This window comes from Bemisia tabaci, chromosome 7 (assembly GCF_918797505.1).
Source record: "Bemisia tabaci chromosome 7, PGI_BMITA_v3".
In the NCBI taxonomy this organism is placed as follows: Eukaryota; Metazoa; Arthropoda; class Insecta; order Hemiptera; family Aleyrodidae; genus Bemisia; species Bemisia tabaci.
The window spans coordinates 18,775,295-18,790,383 of NC_092799.1; the positions used below are offsets into that span (position 1 = coordinate 18,775,295).

Consider the following 15,089-nt stretch of genomic DNA (forward strand, 5'->3'; position numbering starts at 1 on the left):
ACAAAATTCGGAAACTTTGAAAGCTTTTTACTCTGTTCATACGAGATTTTGAGGTTTTAAAAGTGGTTCCATTGGTTTTCTCGTGAAATTTTCGTCCAGAGCTACCCCTCAAAATTTAAAATTTGACGAATTAAACATCAAAATTTGCAAGTTTCAATCAAAAATTTCATGTACGACCTCTCCTATTAACTCGTTCCACTGTGTGCCGTCTCGAAAGTTTAATTCTTAAGCACATACAAGCTATCATATTATAATATTATGTTACGTAATGGAGCTCCTGGGAGGCGAGATTTAAGCGACAGTCGCATGAAAAAAAAATACGTGCGTGAGATTCAAAGTTCGGGTCATATCGACGGCTAAAGTGCGGAATCGTGTACCTTCATTCAGGGTCATTCAGCTCAAAAGGTAACTGCTTTTTGAGAACCCTCCAAAATTTTAGGGTCTCCCTGAGTAGACGCAAGAAACCTGAGGTTTTATGCTACCGTACTAAGGGGGAACGCCGGATGGACATCAAAGAGTTGCTGAATTTCCTTCGAATGAATGCTTAATTTTGAGCTATAAATGTTTTTCCTTGAAATTTTCAGGGACTTAGGTGAAATTGCTAACGAAAATATCTGAAAAATTGGAAGGAATATTCATATCTATAAGTTTACAGGGAAATTCGTGTTTTATCGAATGAAATTTGGCAATGCCTGCGGGCTTATACGGCGTTTTTCCTAAGGGTGGCGCAGGACTTCCAGATCACCCTGTACGTGAGGAAACCCTGCCACCCCTCCCCGGTCACTCCATGCAGTGCTCCTATTTCCGGACCTTATGAGATTTTCCTGAATTTTTCCCGGAAATTTGAAATTCCCGAAATGTTCCAGATCTTTTGCAGTTTCCGGAACTTTCCCCGAGCTTTTGAAAAACTCTAAAAGTAATCCCAGAACTTTTGACGGTCATAGAGTGGAAGACATCGGAACAAAGGAGCGTATTTGTGCCAAAAGGAACTATGTCTCACGCAAACCTCATGCACATAGTTCCTTTGGGCATAAACCCGTCTAAAGAAGTTCCGAATCCCGGAACTTTTGCCGGGCATGGAATAGGAGCACTGACTCCCTGTTTTAAAAATGAGAACGGACTCCGCATTGGTTACTTTCCCGGATTCCATACTCTGGATCCATAATGAGAAGGTGGAGTCGGGAAACATAGGTGCGTAAACAGAAGCATCAGGGGCACGGATGAAAATTAGCGCTCGAGGCTGGAGTGGAGCTCCGATCGGGGGTGGGGGGTGGGGAGCGGGGGGCGTCGACTCGAGTCAGCGCTGAAAAGTGGGCAGGAGCAACGCGTTAAAATAAAAGAGTGTTGCTGCCTGGATAAATGGCCCCTCGACGCTGAGACCTTCTGCTCAAGATAAACAAGGCGAGCAAGTGAGTAATAACCGCTATGATTAACCGCACATCTCCGAGCAGGGGGTGGATTTAATGGGTGCTCAACCAGCCCCTTGGGCCAAGTTCCCTCGCCGCCCCGTCTAATGTATTCAAAACAATGCTCCCTGGAAACGCTAAACGCTCACCTTCCAGCCCGTGATCAATGATCACTTCATAATCACCTCGCCGTTCCTTCAAAGGCGATGTGCTTTTATGCAAATCCTCCCGCCCGACACACGCACCCGAACGTCACGAATTAATTATGAAATGGAAAGTTGGTTAGCATTGGATGCTTCTCCAGTAGCGCCTACCCTTATGACGGGAGCCTCGACGGAGAGAAAAGGGTTCGTTCGGAGTCGTTACCGTGATAAGTTATTCGGCCCCTGTTCAATAACAAAATATCGGATTTTGACTGCTAGGAATTTCTTTAAAACGATAAAACTGTCTAGTCATAGAAATTGAGTATCTTACTCTTTAGTACAGTTTAGAGGGAGGAGCGGGACTTTTGGAACACCCTGTATATAATCATACTACTAACGCGTAACGCATAACGTCTGTGACGAGGAGTGCTTCGAGGGGCTGAAATGCGTCGCTATTATACTCTTATTCCCTGTCTGATCAATAAGTTTTTCAATCCTAGCTGCAGCCGTAAGATTCTCCTTCAATTGACGATGTAGGCAAAATGCGCTCCTAGGAGTTCGAATAGTTGTATCACAAGTTTGGGATCTTGTACGTCCGTTTTCTGATGGCTTGTTCTGCGATTCGCACATCGTAATTTCGCCTGTATTTTACAATGCCGGTGGAATGATAAGGTAAAGAAGAATAGAGGAGTGTTTTATAAAACAACAATTAATTATGAATATTATAAAATTATGAATTATTAGTAATTCCCCTGAGTAAAACTGCAAGGATGAAATTATAAAAAGAAACGGGCGCAGTACAAGAGATGACGTCATTCCGCTCTGCGTAAAAAAGCCTTCTATTTTGTGGGTATACTTCCCCAGCTCCGCGGGGAGTTAAAATAGTCGTATCACTAGACATTTCTGGGATCAGATCCACTAAGAATGGAGAGGTTCCTGAAACAGTGCGGGGTTAAACTTTCATTATCTCTCCTTCAAATTCGTTTGATACAAAACATATATTTTAAGTGCACGAATAGATGCGTCCAGACAGAAATTCGGTTTGCAAAACCCTCCATTGACAGCTTAGTTTGCATTACATCGTCGTCCGACCAATATTTTAGGATGGATCTACTATATCACGCACCTTGTTTTGAAACGGTGCAGATCTCCTTACACGTCATACTTTCTTGAGGAATAACAGCTAATCCGCGATATTGATCAACATTTTTAAGGGAGATTCCTCCCCTTTCTGATAGTATTCACAGGAAATTTCAAGGGAAAATATTCAGTAGTATTCGTGTAAAAATGAAAATATGTCAGAAATTTTGGAACACTGCGATCAATATCCGTAGTTTCACCGTCGGTATGTTGTGATGCTCGAGTACTGGGAAAAAATTAAGCCCGATACGACCATGACGATAATGATTGTGATGATCGAGGTATTTGTTTTACGTCGAGAGCAGTTAGCGTGCACGAAGATTCCTCACAGATCTCGAGAGTGAATGACAGGAGGGACACAATACTTCGAATGTCCGGTCCAGCGTGTGCATCTTGATTGTGCCCAAGGTGCTCTGCCGTGCTAAGGAAAAACGCCGTATAAGCTTTCAGGCGTTGCCAAATTTCCTCTAAGAAATTATCTATTTTTGAAGAAAGTTATGAATATTTCTCCTTAAAATTTGCATAGGTTTTAGATGAAATTACCAACAAAATTCTCAGAAAAATCGCAAGAGAAATATTTACACATTTTTCTTAAAATTCGTGATTTGTCGAAGGAAATTTGGCAACGTCTGAAGGCTCATACGGTGTTTTTCCTAAGCACGACAGCGCTGAGCTCTGTGCTCTCGTCTCCGGAGAATTTTCTGCGCCCGATCATATCGCTGTGCATGGGAGCCCAGCCCCCCCCCCCCCCCCTTCCTCCCGCTGACCATGTTCATGTCAAACGAATGAAATATGATTTATAAGCACTGTGATTCCACCCTGACTTATTTTCGAGCATGATGTAGTTGGAATCAGGAGCGTAATTTAACCGCCCCTCAGGATCGGAAAATCTGACTCTTTTAGCGCCAGTTGAGTAAGGTAATAGACTTACGGCATGATGTGGAAACTTTAAAAGCTTAAAAGTTAAATTTCCGGCTTAAGCTTAGAAGTTCCAGCTATTTCAGATCTAAAACGCAAAATTTTAAAAGAACTTCCATTGGTGTTCTCCAAAAATTGCCTTCATACAAGCAAGTGGCCGTTACGATTTACAGTTTATTACTTCATACATACATTCAAGTCGCTTTTACAGCGCGCCCAGGCGCTCTGCGACACCTGAGCGCCATTCTTGTTTATCGATCCAGAGGTCATCTGGTAAATGGCATCTTGTAATTTCATCTTGAATGCCACCTATCCACGATACAATTTATTACTGGATACACATAAAAATTGCAGCTTTAGTAAAACGCAATCTCATCGGCGAGGATTATTGTACAGCTTTAGCAATTTATAATGCACAGATTTCATTTATGTAACACAATAAGTTACCGTACTCCAGAAGAACGCCGTATATACCTCCGAGAGTTGTCAAATTCCGTCCTATAAAATGAACATTTTTGGGGAAAGCTATGAATGTTGTCTCTCGAAATTTTCAGGAATAAAAGTCTCTAAAAACTTAGAGGAAAAATATTCATAGATTTTCCTGAAAATTTGCATTTTAACAGAAAAAATTGGCAACGCCTGATGGCCTTTGCGATGCTCTGCACGGCGAAGATACCCGGCTACCGAGAAAAGTTTGTAGAATGAACCATCGAAAACGTACTGCAATTAGCGGAAGACAATTTTAGTCCCGTGATAAATGACTACCTAGATATTACCGGTAATTTTAGCAACTTTTTAAGCAGTGCAGCACCTTGGATGACGTCACCGAGACACCGTCTAGCGCCTAGTGCCGACACGACGGTGGCGACGCAGTGCGTCATAAGCGTGAGAAATATCGATGCTCGTCCAAATGTGGGACACAGCTTCAATGGACCGTGTTCTTTATTATATCCATTTAAGAATCAATGACAGAATCGTCTGACAAACCCAAAGGTTTGCCTGCTGGTAAAATACCGGTCTTTGTGTCAGCGTGCTGGTGTGCGAGTATTTATGCATATCAGCGCTGTGTTCCTGTGCCGGTGTGTTGGTGCGAAGCCGAGGAATATTTTATCGTCCGTCTCGCTTTAGCTTGTACCGTGGGTGGAGGCAGGCTAAGGAAAAACCACTTATCCATAGCGCCATTACCATCGGAGATACTCGGTTTATGGTCAGGTTCGACGTAGACTCATCTGAGGTTGTCATATTGATATTTATTCCCATAATGCTATCTCAATATCTCGAGAAAGCTCCGATCATGTAGGATATTTGTCATTGAATGACATATCGTCGGCTGGGAAAACAATGATCTCTATATCTGCGTCCGCAAGCCCGAGTTTCGAGCCGATATTAGGCGTACAACCTCCGCGCAGTAACAATTCGTATTTCATATTGTCCGCTCGATAGAGATTTATTTTGCCTCGAAACTTGCCTCATATTTGAGTTTATGGCGTTTTCTAGCCGGAGCGCAGGTTAGTTCAAAGCTTAACTCAACGCATAAACTTTCGTGATTCGTAAAGGAAACTTGGATCAAACGACAAAGCATTTCCATTTGTACTTTTGACTTTAAAGCACTTGACTAAATATCCCCATATCGCGGCTATTTTACGAACTCCTCTCTGGAAAAACATCTGAATTGTCATAAGAGCAAAAAATATTGTGAAAAACCAATGCTTTTTTTGGTATTGTATAGGAATGTTATAATTGAAGGGTTTTACGGATAAATGAGTTACGCTCCAGTTTAAAAAAAAAATTACACTTTCATCATTTTAATAAAAAAAATATATAATTAATACTATATAATTTACGGATAAATGAGTTACGCTCCATTTTTAAAATGAAAATTACGCTTTCAGTCATTTAAAGCAGAAATTGTATACTTAATATTATAATTAATATTATCAAGAAAAATAGAAGAAAAACAGAGCTTTCTCTCTAACCTGATGTAACCTAACCTAACCTAACCTAACACAACCTAACCTAACCTAACTCGAGGCCCTAATGTTGGGGTTTAAAAGTCACGTGATTAAAATTTCCCCGCAATTTTTCAATTCTAATTTGACTATATTTTGCAATAGGAAAGAACTATCCAAGCCGTGCAGGACTTTTTTTCTCTTTTTCTTTGTCGTTTTTCTCTCCAGTGATTTTTGCTTTGCAATCAGCCAATCTACTCATGCTCATTCCCAAGTTTCACCATAACCATACATATAACAGTAAAACCTACTCGCGCATTCTTTTGTCCTATTTTCCGGATAAAATAATGAAATGCGACGTTCTTCCGCCACATCTCTCCGCCAGATCCGCCTTCGGAGGGCGTCAGAAACGCGTCGCAGGAAAGCTATCGCCGCCTTCCGCCCCCCCCCCCCCCCTCCAGACGTCAACAATGGACGATAAAAATTCGGAAGAAGGAATCTTGTTTCCGTCGCCGCTAATGTTCAATTAGCGAACTGGGTTCGGCGTCGGCGCACAATGGATCGAGTCAATGGGTAGAGGTCGGATAAAATTTGGGAACCTTAAAAGCGTATAACTCCGTTCATACAACACTTGAAAAAAAACACATTAAATCTAGAGTCCAGACTCTTGAAAACATTGACAAGAAAAAGGACTCTTGATTCAATCAGATTTAAGCTTAAATCGAAAGGAAATCCGCTCAAATTAAGAGGCTTGGTTTTTGATTTAAGCTTACTCGTAAGTAAATCTGATTGAATCAAGAGTATTTTTTCTGGTCGATGTTTTTAAGAGTCTGGACTCTAGATACGATGTGTTTTTGTTATTTTTCCAGTGAAAACTCTGAGGTTTTGAAAGTGGTTCGGTTGGTTTTCCCGTGAAATTTCCCCCTAGCGCCACACCTTATTATACAAAATTTGCGAATTAAACTTCAAAATTTGCAGTTTTAGTTAAAAATTTCATGTCCAACTTCTCTGATCGACTCGATCCAGTGTGCGGCGCTCGCTCGGAATGTGTCGAAAATCGAAACGCTCATTTTCTCTTGAAAGAAGAAACACTCACGCGCTAAAAACACTTGCGCCTTGGTTTTCTTTCATTTATGATAGCTTGAAATGTCCATGCTTTTTTGGGACTTGCGTCTTTTTTAGTTCGAGCGGTTCTATTGATGGACGCGCGCGTCGCAACCGCCCCGCGCCTCACCCCTTATATTCCGTCACCCCTTCTTCCGCGACTGTTGAGAGTGGTGGAAAGCGGTAGATCTCCACCCCGCGGCAGCGCCCAGAACAATAATGATAAACGGAAATGCTCGAATCTTTATGATTTTGAACGGCTGGCTTATGCCTCGTTTCTCTGTGGTAAATCAAATTGATAGACTTCGTATCCTCCTCGCAGCGAGGGTGTGAGATATGACAATAGGCAGAGTCGCGCCTTTCTCCCCCTCAAAACAAACACTCAAAACGACAGTGCTCTCTGAATAAATGCGCCAAGTGCGGAATCATTTTATTGACTGTTCCGTGGTTGATGCGGGAAAAAGGCCGAAAAATACTGAATTGCAACTAGTAAAGATAACTATAAGATTGGTGGAATACTATGCTGGAAAAAAAAACACATTGGATCTAGAGTCCAGACTCTTGAAAACATTGGCAAGAAAAAATACTCCTGATTCAATCGGATTTTTGCTTGAATCAAAACGACATCCGCTTACATTAAGAGGCTTGGTACTTGATTTAAGCTAGGCTCTGATTGAACCAAGAGTACTTTTTCTTGTTGACGTTTTTAAGAGTCTGGTCTCTAGATCCAATGTATTTTTTTTGCAGTGTTGGGTGAACAAACGGCTAAGAACTCCGGTCGTTTATACATGTTTTGTTTTGTTTCTACGGAGGCTTCCGCATGCGGAACTTTCCTAATCAATCATTGTATGAAAAATAAATGGAAGAAAAAAAAAATAAAGTTGATTTTTCTGCTGACTTGAAAGAATCCACTTGAAAGCATCAGAAATACCCTCTGTCAAAAGGTAAAATTAAAATAAACGAGTAAACTTGACTCACCCTCGATGATTTTTTTCACTCTATAAATGATACTAAATTGAACTACACAACTCAATATTTTAGGTCCTTTAAAGTTGAAGATGTCTCTTACCTGCAACAAACAAAGAAAAACAAATTCATATAAATAAAGTCAAAATTACGCTGGAATAGAAGCGAAAAAGAGCATTTTAATTTTTTTGGCGGAAATCTAAAACTATACTGCTAAGAACCTAGAAATCCTTCCCGACTCAATTCATCGTGAATATCATTTTTATACGTCTTAAGCAACTAGCAATCGCCGATAATTTTTACTTTCAGACGCTTTGCGAGTTGCAGAGACAAATTGGATCTACTGTCGAGGTGTGATTGTTACGAAAATTGAATGAGCGTGAACAACCTACAGCAAGCAACTATTACTGCTCCTGAGCCGCACAAATTGCCTGCATAAGTTTTGAAGGCGAACTAGTCGGAGCGCGACACACTGCGCGACATGCACCTCAACTAACGGATGAATGGTACGGGAACCAAATAAACACGAATAAACTAAAACGAGGAACTATTACTGATCCAAAGTTGCTCACATATTTTGAAAATCAGGGGTTACAGCTGTGTTAAAATGTCTTAATTATAAAAAATAATACAATATTGGTCTCATTTTTGTGTGTAAAACAGGAAGACACGGCGTGCATGGCTTATATCATTATTTTTCCATAGAAAAAGAGAAATTTGTTGGAATTCTAAGCACGATTTAAAAAGTTTGTACCTCAAAGCTTCATTGGGTAACGCAAAACGCTCAGCGAAAATAGATTATATGAAAACTTTAGTGTGTTGAGTTTAGTAAACTAAAATTTTAAGAGTTCTCATTCTTCATGTGGACAAAGTGGCGTCGCTAATGGAGAGGCATTTCAATAGAATTTTCAGTAGGATTACATCCTATTTAAGTTTCATTCACCTTCCTTCAAAATCTTCGTCCTTATGTCACGACAACGAAAACATGTTAAATTCGATTAGATATACCTTGGAAAAAATGAGTTTCAATGTTTGATGGTACATAATATTTGCATAATTAACGAAGCACTCAAGCTAAACTATATAAAACTGTGAACAAATGAGTTAAAGCAAATAGAACTGAGTATTTTAATCCTGCGCACATATTTTCTCTTAAGTTTCATTCATTTTCACATGGATTCCTTTAGCATAATTTTGTCCATTTACGCTCTGAATACGACGGGATGAGTTCAGAGGCGAGGCATGAAAATCGACTATCTATATAATCCCATTTGAAACTATGGTAAAAAATCGAGTATCATAGTGTTCGTTTCGAATGCCTTAAAAATCGATCTTTTTCATAGGTTCTAATGGCATAGCAATCGAAACATCGCAAAGCACGCTACGCCACTAGGCGAGTCCATCGGGGGAAGACGTAAACCAGCCTCTCGAAGCGCAAAGTCTCGGTCCAAGACCTGCACCAGTGGCTGCATATTTCCTCTCTCTCATTCTTGACTCTTCCCCTCTCTCTCCCTCTATTTGGCACGATCAAACTGTCAAAAGTAATATTTCCGAAACCCCAACTCGCGAAAGAGATGCTCGATTGCTCGGGCGAACTTATTATGCATATTATTCAGCGTGAGAAAAGAATTTCCGTGGCGTCGAGCCGGACCCCCCGGTCCCCCCGCGGTCCCCCAGTCGAGTCTGAGACCCCCTCCCCCTCCCCGTCCCCCACCGGTCCCCCCACTGGTCCCCCACCGTCCGGTCATCCATTCCCGAGTGGTCGCACCCACTTCTCGGCGAGTGTCACCCCTCCGCCTCCTCCTTCTCCCGAACTTTAAAAATAACAAATTATAAGGAGTCTCCTTTCTTGTCATTTTCGATGATTTGATTTCAGCCGCGACTTTTTTTCTCGGCCGGCCGGTAGTTTGGTTAAACAATTAATTGTGGTTGTATTACTGACAGATTACCACTTTCCCCGGGCTCCGGGATGTCCTCTGTCGTGTCGCGATGGTTATCGAGATGGAGCTACCTGCCCGCGGCCGGCGACGGTGGCGCGGCCGTGCGGTGGCCGCCGAGACCTTATCGGGGCTCATCGATCACCGATCACCGGTGTCCTCTCCCGATTTTTCCGTCTTTAGTCCGCTCAATTTGAGGCTGCGGTATGTTAAATCGAGAGGCATGCGCACCCGTCACCCTTTCTTACGCTCGGCCCGGTCGTGGGCATGTTGGGTGGGTGAATCCGTCGCTCCACTGACGTTAGGGCGTATCTTGATATCCGTATGAGCCCCGGAAAGCATGGCGAGGTACGGAGATTAGGGTTCACGTGAAAACTGAGTTGAGCCCTTACGGCAAAGAAGCAACGGTTAGGTATTCAAATCTGGAAGATCGATCGCGCGAAGGATGGGCTGCGGATTTTCTGTGGTTTTCTCGTCAAATGACATCTACCAGAAAATGTGAAAAAATAAATTATGAACTTCACTATATTACTAGTAGTGGCGTCGTAGAGGGGTCAAAAGTTGTCAGAAGAAGATCGAATTTCCTCAGAAGGACAGACTGGTAACATTTAAAGAAATGTAAGAAAAACGTAACTTGAATACAAGGTCGCAAAGCCGACTTAAACCATTACATTTTTTACAATGACTGTACAATATCTTGCTATTTTTTCTGATTTGCGCGTGTAATCAGAGGGAAAATCCCTGAAATTTTCAAACAGAAATACAGTTTGTAGGTGGAAGTACAATTTCAAGCAAAAATTGGCAAGGTATGTAGGAAATGTAACCAGGTTCATTCGTTATTGATAACATTGAATTGACCAGACTTGGCTTTAAAGGTTGTCGATTCAAGAATGCATGGATATTTTCACCCCTGACCTTCAAAATGGTGCGCTCCCTAATTTAGACGTCATAAACAATATTCGCAACTGATTTTTATGTGGAGCTTCAAAACGTATTGTCTACCAACTGGTAAAAATGACCATCGTACTAAAATAATGTTGAATAGGTAAACTATCTTCCAGAAAATAATAGAGGATTATTTTATTAACAACATAGTCAAGCCACCATACAGGTTTTGTTTTTTGTTTTTTGTTTATTTTTCTGCGCTTTTGACCCAAATGTTTCTGGAACGCTTCCTTATGCACTGATATCATCAACTCAAATTTGAACTTTAGTGCACTGAGATTTTTCTCCTTGACGGGTAGTATACAGTAACTGCGTTAGACTGCATGCATTGATAAATATCCATCCTTGTTTTACCTACATTTAAATGAACGTAACTAACAACAGTTGCCAAACTGCAATGATTGCCACTTCTCATACAGCACCTGGGCGTTTTACGACACAGTATACTTCATTTATTTAATATCCTCTCGGTACTCGTAAGATTTAACAAGGTGGGCGGAAGATGAGGTTTTTTATTTTACGTACGTGGAGAACGTTGAGGCCACGTGAGTTTGCAAATTGCAGTAGGTATGAGGTAAACCATTAAAAATATAACCCACGTCTCTGCCGTGCAAAAGAGAAACACCATATGAACATTAATTTGAACATTGTCAAACCTCCTCAGACAGAATCTTTATTTTTAAGAAAAGCTATGAATATTTTCCCGTAAACTTTTATAAAAATCTTAGAGTAATTTCCAAACAGATTTCTCTCAGAAGGCCAGGAAAAAAATTCACATCTTTTCCAGAAGATTTTGATTTTACTGGGGGAGATTTGGCAAAACTTGAGTGCTCTTACGGCGTTATTTCTTGGCACTATAGGTCTTATCTGCTCGCTAAACGCAACGCAACTCCCGTGCTTCTTCTACGTACATAAAGTGCGCATTTTCCCCCGTTTATGATTTATATCTCCCTCCTCTTAAGTACTTCTTTCCGTTCGTAGTAGGTATCTGCCGTTTTATTTCTTCCCATTTTTCACTTTTCGTCGAGGGAATTGTTTTACTTTGATTGATGAGCTTCCGTTAGCTCCCAATGGTAGCGCGAAAAGGAGTTATCCTATCTGCATAGAGCAGAATGGCTTTTATCTAATAAATTGGAAATTCTGTTGAAACGTGGAAAGCAAGTAGATTAAGGTATGGCTGACTCAGGAAAAATTAGATTGTAAAGTGAATCATGGTACCGCGCTATTGTATTGTATAGCTAACTCTTTTTGTTATACTTAAAGTCATTTGGAATTTTTTATTGTAAGAGGTTCGCAAATAATGTTTGAATGTATATTTATATGGAACCCAAGAGAGCATTTTATTTTTCTCAGTGTGTTTATGAGAACGTTATCGAACCACGGAAAATTAAATTCGATTAATTGACATATTCGATTAATTGACATTAATCAATATGGGCGGATTCACGGCACTGATTGCGAAAAAATTTTGGATAGTTTTTTGCGTTCGTAAACTTCTAAAAAGATTTTGTTTTGAAAATGTTGCGTACTTCATCTATACATAAAAATTAAGTGACTTCACAAAGCTTACGGAATACAACTCGCGGCCTTTTGAACTTTTTCAATGTCGGGTTAATATTGAATATATTCTACAACAACCTTAGTCTAATTGAACTTAACCTAGTAAGAAAAGCAAATCGCTTTACAAAAATATTTCTTCTAAATTCCGAAAAATAAAATCAAAGCCTACAAGGACGAGAGGCCTTAACAAAAACAATAATGTAGCACAGGCTCTGAAGTTCACTTTTTTTCAACGAAAACTTCGGTTTTCTGAACCGGAAAATGTCTAATACCTAATAATATGAAGAAAAGCTTATTACCTGTTTTTTTTCTAGATGTATGTGTATGTATGAGATAAATTGACTGGATAAAAATGACCTTTGGTTAGAATTGAATATTTGTTTAATCTTTGTAATTTTCTATGTTTTTTTTTTTTAAAAAAAAATGTTTTTCATATTTTTTTCAATTCAATTTTTTTTGCCTTGATTTTTTTAAATTGCACCCCTCTAACTTTCAATTTCCAGAAAAGAATCACAACGCATAAAATTTCAGCAAAATGAAATGAACGGTGCTTCTTGACGAAAAAATCAGGAGTAGCTGAGATGGATCCGGACGGAACCTGCTGGAAAGTGTGCATGTTTAATATTTGATGTGCGCCTTCACTGTTTGAAGCACACTGTAAAATATTTTGGCAGCAACCGCAATTCTACTCAAAAATATTGCATCATATATGTTTTGTACTTCGCTTGCAGCTTGTTTGGTGACTTACGGGACACCAAGAATGCCGCACAAGTCGTTCGAATTTAAACAGTAAATTATGGTTTTTATTTTTTTGTAGAAGTATTGTCGCCTACTTCAAAATTTTTGAAAAAAAAAAAAAATAATTATTTGAGAAACATTGCACACGGGATATATCTTACCGAATTAACCTAACAATAAGTTAAACTCAGTTACTCAAAACCAGCATTTCTTTGAAATTTCTAACTTTCCCCAAATCATTTCTCACACCTTGATTTCTAATGATCCTAAAATTGTTCTTCATTAATTCATGACGCACTTTTTAGAGTGGATATTTCAAAAAAGGTTATGATAAAAGAAAGGGGTTCCGTGATGCGGTGCCCGGCTATAACTTTAAATTACACTGGGCGAAGATTTTTTCGCGCCCTCCGCGTAGCCGGAAACAGCGACCGAAAAATTTGTGTGAGAAGATTTTTCCCGAACCAATCATAAAACATCCTCTGTAGAGTTATTACTCAGCAATGTTGCCCACTCGAATGGAAATTAAGTTAGAGCGATTAGAATAAGCGATAAAAATGAGCAAATATTTTTAAAAAGATAATATAAAAATAGGAAAAACCTTGCTAGAGGTTACTTTTTTTAAAATCGCGATTATTCATTATCTTACACTGTTCTTAATGATCGTAAAAAAAACTCAGCCGACCCGATTTTACGAGCACCGCTGGTGCATCGTCAACACTGTAATCCAGTTTGAAAATTTCTCGCGTACGGATAAGCCCGTTACCGGCCGGGATTGGTAAATGAAATCGGATCATATATCAAGATCTTCTGACGTGAAGTCGTAGGTCAAACTGTCCGTGCCTCCGGGCATTTTGGCATTGAAAAAATATTCCAACTATTTTCTTTTTTCAAATATGTTTAATTCATTAAAGGATTTGTTCTTCCCACGAGCTGCGCTCTACTCGCAGCGGATTTAGAGCCCGCGCTTCCTGCAGGATGTTGCCGTTCGAAGCGCGATCCACTGAACAAAAATTCTCGGCGTTTTTACCAAGGTCCGTTGGTACCTTTACCATCTCACTTTTTTTACCAATTATTGGTAATTTTACCAAGACGGACTGGTAAGCTTACCTAAAAACCGGTATTTTTACTGTTTTTTTTCAGGTAAGGATACCACTTTTATTGGTTATCAATTCCCGGTAACTTTGCCATTTTATCTCGGTAATTCTACTACAGTCGATAAAAAATATTGGCGTTTTTACCAAGGTCCAGTAAAATTACCGAGAGAGCTCAATAATTTTACCAAAATTTCTCAGTAAAATTACCAATTCCATTACTGGTAATTTTACCAAGAAAAAACTGGGATCAAATAGAACCCTGAATTCTTGGTAATTTTACCCTTTTCTTAGTAAATACACCGAGATTTTATTCTTCAGTGTGAGATTCGGAACCTCCTCGCATCGCCAAAATGATATTTTTCACGTTATACGTCTCCGCGATAAAAATAGTTATAAAATCTGCCCTGAATAGAAAAACCGTGAGGAGGTAAGGGTATTTTGGAGATTTGCGGCCGATTTGATAACGATGCTGAGAAGTGGTGCCTGGATTTTGACTCGGGATCCTTCACACAATTAGTTGAGGCACTGACTCATCTTCCTTCGGAAAAGTGCCTCCAGGCTCAGCCTAAACTTCACGAGTTGTTCATTTTTGTTCAAAATAAGTCTTCACCCGTCATCATCTGTTAATTGTTTTAACTCTGCGAGAAGTATCGTTTAATTTAAAAGGACTAAATGTTCCGGGTACTTGCGTAATTAATTGATATCGTGCGAAGTTTTTAATTTTTCTTAAATACTGTATACCCGCATTATAAGAATTTTTTATGACACTCATACCCTTTATTGAGTAAGGTTAAAGATATTGCATGAGTGAAAAGACCTAAATTTTATAAAATATTGTTTGTTTTCATCTCGACACAAAAAACCCAAAGCTCGTACTAGTAACAAAAGTTGCAGTTGTAATTACACCATGACCAAGTTACAGGATAATATTTTAACCGTTTCTACGACGCTTTACTGTTGTTTTCCAAAGAATTAATTACATAAATTTACATTTCATACATGTAGAGGATAAGTACCCAGTAAGTTAGGTTTGAGCATTTTTATTTTTTAACTGGACGTATTTATGCTAAAAGGAACTATGTCGCACGCTAAACGTATGCACATAGGTCCTTTTAGCATAAATACCTCCAAATAATCAATCGCGAGTGCCAAATACCTAGTAAAGTGTCATATTATTTATTGTTGGTGG

The 15,089-nt window shown here is 39.7% G+C and overlaps 1 protein-coding gene across 1 annotated transcript in view; it reads right to left on the reverse strand.

The window, feature by feature from the left end:
* opa (Zic family member odd paired) overlaps positions 1–15,089 on the reverse strand; it is an 80,688-nt gene that overhangs the window by 58,281 nt on the left and 7,318 nt on the right. The window lies entirely within an intron of this gene.